Genomic DNA, 5,035 nt, shown 5'->3' with positions numbered 1-5,035 from the left:
AATGATGCTTTAGAAAATTATAAACATTACAACTCAACGTTTAGGAATACGTTTAGTTTGTTATCCGTTACGGCGGAGAAAGGTTTAGTGTACTTAAGTAGCTGCTACGATTTAATGTTTTAACATAAATTAAAGTGTGAAGATTTTTGATAGATAAACGTAAGGTTGTTATCTTGATTATTCCCTTCACAATATGCTGTTTATGCTTGATGTAATAGCTTTTCGATAAAAGTGAAAATAAAGAAATGCTTAAATCTGATAAGTACAGAAGTTCTTGAATTTTTCATAGATTTTACAAATACTATTTTACGTATACTATTAGACGTGAAATTTTTATCGTCCAAGGAAATGTATTGTAAAATAAGTCAGTAAAAATTAACGTTTACTGAATTTAAAAACAACAAATTAACACATGAATATCAGCAGATCTTATTTACCGTACAATCACACTTGATTACTCTCTTTCTTAAATTTTCTTTGTTCCTCTGAATACTCGTAAGTATCAACGTTCCTAGCGATTTAGTAAAATGAGAAATTTTACTATGTCACATAGCAAATTCTACTTCTGAATGTGGGACATTTTAAATCGATGACAATCAAATTTACTGTGTTCAATAACAAAAACTATACTATCACATTTGTTACTGTGTTAGACATGGTAATTTTAATTATGCTGCGTAATAATTTTTTTGAAGGCTGCTACATAATAAAAAATGATTAAAATATAATGAAAATTATTTAAAATGTAAAAATTTACGTCAGTAGATGAGTATGTCTAAGATTTCATGAAGAATATAGTTATTCTTAGTACGGTTATAATACTTTTTTAACACCTTTTTTCCATTGTATTTATTTTAATCTAATCATTGCGTAGATTTTTCAAGCTACAACCTTAAAACGTAAAAAATGTGCCAACGGCAGGTGGTTTAAAAAAACAGTACTAAATGCCAAAATATGGCTTTATTGTATACGTAGATATATAGGACCCTCGTTCAATAAACCCGTCCCTTTCGCCACTGCGGTTGAGGACATAATTATATAGTCATAGCAGCCCCAATGCTTTTACGATTTTTCCTAAGCTTTTCCCTTTTCACTCCCTCAGTTATCGATAGCTTATCTGTATTTTCTGGCACACGACAAAGTAGCTACGCTGTTCAGCCGAGGAAAAATACTCGATCCCCTTGAATATCGTGTGTCAGTACTAATGCGTTCAATGTGTATGACAATTCACTTTTACCACCTTCTACTACGCAGCTCTGCTCATAATATATTAATAATTATCGGTACGTGTCCTGCAGGTGTTTTTGTTTCACGCTTATCTTTCCTATAATCTGCCCTGTGAATCAGACCCTGCCCCGATGGTAAGTACATCATTTTATTGATCGAACGCACTGTTTTGGGTTTATATGAGTAATCACAAGCCACCGAATTGTACGTGAATATGAGTTTCAATAATATACGCCACCGTGATAATGTTTTGATAAATACGAGGCCATTTCTTTGGCAACAAAAAAAAACAAAATTCATAATTCGATATTAACCACAAGCTAAAAATAAGTGATAAAACACCTGTACATGTTACGCGACACATGCTGATCTAAGTTGGAAAAAAAACATTTGTTGTTACAATTACGACGTTTATCAAACAACTTTTACTAAGGTAAGGATTTGACTGTGTACAGAGTTGCATTTACGCAGTTTACTATATTATTAAGTAGATTTGAACATATTATGTTTTCTTAATATAATTTAGTAAATCTGAATCACTGTAACACAATTTTAAGTTTAACACAATTAATAACGTATTGCACTTAAATTGTTTGAGTGTGTAATTATGTTTTGAACTATACTACAGTTTTACTAGCAGATAAGCAGTACGTTATTTAAAAATTTTTTTTTTATAAATCACTAATCAACGGATTGTTAGGCTTTCTTCTTTGATACTTCTTTTTATTGTTTAAAATCGGGTTTCACTTAAACTTTAAGATTAACAATGAGGTATTAAAAATTACAAGAAGTATCTGAAATAGTTTAGTGATTCTCTTATTATCAGCCACTTTGTTATTTTATCTGCATTCAAAAGCACTGTTTTGTACATCGTAACAAAAATACTGTCGGTAGTTGTAAGTTTTTCGACATATTAAATTCAAGTTAAATAATTGATGTCCAATAACCTGCCTTTCAATAAAAAAGTATATATCTGTGTATATCATAATCTTCACTATTGTAGATTACGTTACCTTCTACTTAGAGATTAAAAAAAATTGTATCTTGTACTATAGTACATTAATTTCTTCTTGAGATTACCACTACTTTTATAATAGTTATTGCTAAAACTGAAATATTAATTTAAGTATCAATTTAAAATCATATTTTAAAGCTTCATTAAAAAAGTAATGTTATTGTTTACCTGATATACATATAAGTTTTAATAAATCTACCTTTTCCTTTTTATTTTTTAAAAAATACTTACTTTTTTTCGAAAGAAGCTCATTTGTTCTTACAATATTTTTTGGAACATTTAGAATGAGAACATGAAAATATATGAAGCGATAGTTTTACTAACTACTATTTAATTTTTATGGGATAAGCTTTTAATTTCGGGTATAAAAAATACATATCAATAAAGTAATAGACAGACAGAACCGAAATAATGTTGAGTTATGCACTTCTCATGCATTGTTAGATAAGCGTATAAAAATTTTCCACTGTCTACTTAAATAATAATTTACAAATTAATATAGTTTATTTTTGTTTTTTTTTAAATCTGGTTCAAAGTATTGATAAAATTAAAAGTTACATTTAATTGTAGTTTTTGTAAAAAACTTTTTTCAAGATAACAATTTTATGAAAACAATTTTTTAAGACACAATCTCAAAGAGAATCAGTACACTTTATTCAAATAGCTCTTGTCACTTTTACAGTGCTACATGTATCTCAACTAATTATTTAGATACAATCAAAAACTGTGATTGCAATATAAAATGTTGACTTTTTCCAGCATAACCAGATTGGTTTCTGCATTTTTTGCAGAAAAAGATAATACTCCTGTAATTTATAAGTTAAATTGTATATCCGAGGAGTACAAGTCGTAAACAAAAATGTAAAAGCTATCTATGTTTGGCACTTTTTAAAACGAAATTAATAAAAATCATTGTATTTTTTCATTGCTACTCATACTTCTATATGATTCTCTGCGCAGCCCGAGAAATGTTCCATAAAATGAGCCAATACATGCGTCAGAGGTTTTGAATATCAATACTACAGCACAAAGTAAATAATACATTGAGCCATCCCCGAAATCGTGACTAACACCACCACAACAACACCAAGCTAATCGAACATTGACGTCCACTGCTCCCACCAAGTACAATGTTTGGTGAGGCCACGTATCCACTCGCAGCAAATACGAGCTACTTTTCCTCCTACTCTCCACATTCAACTGCCAATTAACTTCGACTCGTGAGCTTTTTTTCTTCTACCCTACTTTGGTTAACGCAAGCTCGACAAAATGCTTTTTCCCCAAGTTTTCGATATTTTGGGTGTCTTTGGATATTTCAATAATAAGTGTCCAATCTATGTAATAATCTTTCATATGTAGTATGTCAATATGCTTACAAGACAAAGATTTTTTCGCAGATGGTTAACGGGAAACTAGTATTAGTAAAGACATGTTGACTTACCTACTTGTTATAGAATCTGATTTGATCTACTTTTCACTACTGGAGATTAAATAAGTTACGAAAGAGAAAGTCTAGTTGAAAATAATAGAATACTTAATGTTTCTATTCTTTACAAACTGAAAACTCTCAGGAACAGCAACTATTTGCGTACATGTTTTAATTTTATGAAAAGGGTGTGCCTTTTTTACGATAAGTCAGAAATCTGAATTGATTTCTTGCATAAGTATTGCACAATAAACAAGTGGTTTTTTAAAAGGAAAAAATATGATTAACCTGACGGCACCCACATTTCTATCTGCTATTTAGAAAACTTTTAAGATAGTCCCTGCCAAAGTTTGCTTACCGTCATATTAATATTAGGGAGCCGTACTTTTAGACATTACGTATTGCGTGTAATCCACGTGTAACATCATGCTTTCTCGAAAAAAATATAAATATTTTGAAGAAAAAGTTTTTAAATAATATTAAAAAAAATGAAGATTATTTAAAAAAATTTGAGTTGAATGTCAGTAGCTGTTAACGTCTTTGTCTTAAATTCATGAAAAAAACACGCTGTCGTCTCTTACTTGATAATTTTAACTGTATCGATCAAACTTACCAGAATATAGATTTTAGCAGATCGCAAGAGCCTTCTTAAGTGTTCCCCATGAGTTTTCCGGTATAAATACAATATTTATATAAGTATAATAATGTCGTTTTTGTTTATGCCAAATGTCGAGCTGCAACATCCTGCCTCATTTGACTGGGTATAACAATGAAAATACGATATAAGCGTACACAACGAGAGATTTTAATGCTGCAGTTTTACGTACACGATAGGTTCCAGAGGTACACAATCGTCTCCTATTTTTAAAAACGTATTGGAAATTTTATATAGGTATGACTACTGTTATTCGAGAGCCCACACTTGCAAAAAAAGTGTAAATGGAATAGAAAATCGAGAGCTCTTTTAATTTTTCTTAGTAAACTGAGGTATGCGTTCACAACAAACAAGAAACGAAAGCTGTGACAACTGACCACTCGTTATGTAATTCCTCCATACATATGTGTGATATTACTTTTACTGGATTTTCTTACAATAAGACATGTTTCGAGTATATGGCATGAGTCCCTAAATAATTAGAGTGGAGACGTAATACAGGGCATGTCCTTGGGCTTGTCCTAATTCGAAGGTATGTATGTCTTACATTCGGGACCAAATATAGTGTAAGAAAAAAACATATCAGACATGCCTTAATGTCGGAAAAACACGATAGCTATGAAAATTTAGACGATAACGTAGACTGACAGATACATTTGACTCTACAACTCTTAGCTAAACTCGTCATTAGCATCCCCTTTATTCAAGTAAC

Source organism: Copidosoma floridanum, unplaced genomic scaffold, assembly GCF_036245765.1.
Source record: "Copidosoma floridanum isolate Cflo_tuat_1 unplaced genomic scaffold, Cflo_Japanese_pri ptg000036l, whole genome shotgun sequence".
NCBI classification, from domain to species: Eukaryota; Metazoa; Arthropoda; class Insecta; order Hymenoptera; family Encyrtidae; genus Copidosoma; species Copidosoma floridanum.
Note: the sequence above shows the minus strand (reverse complement) of the source record.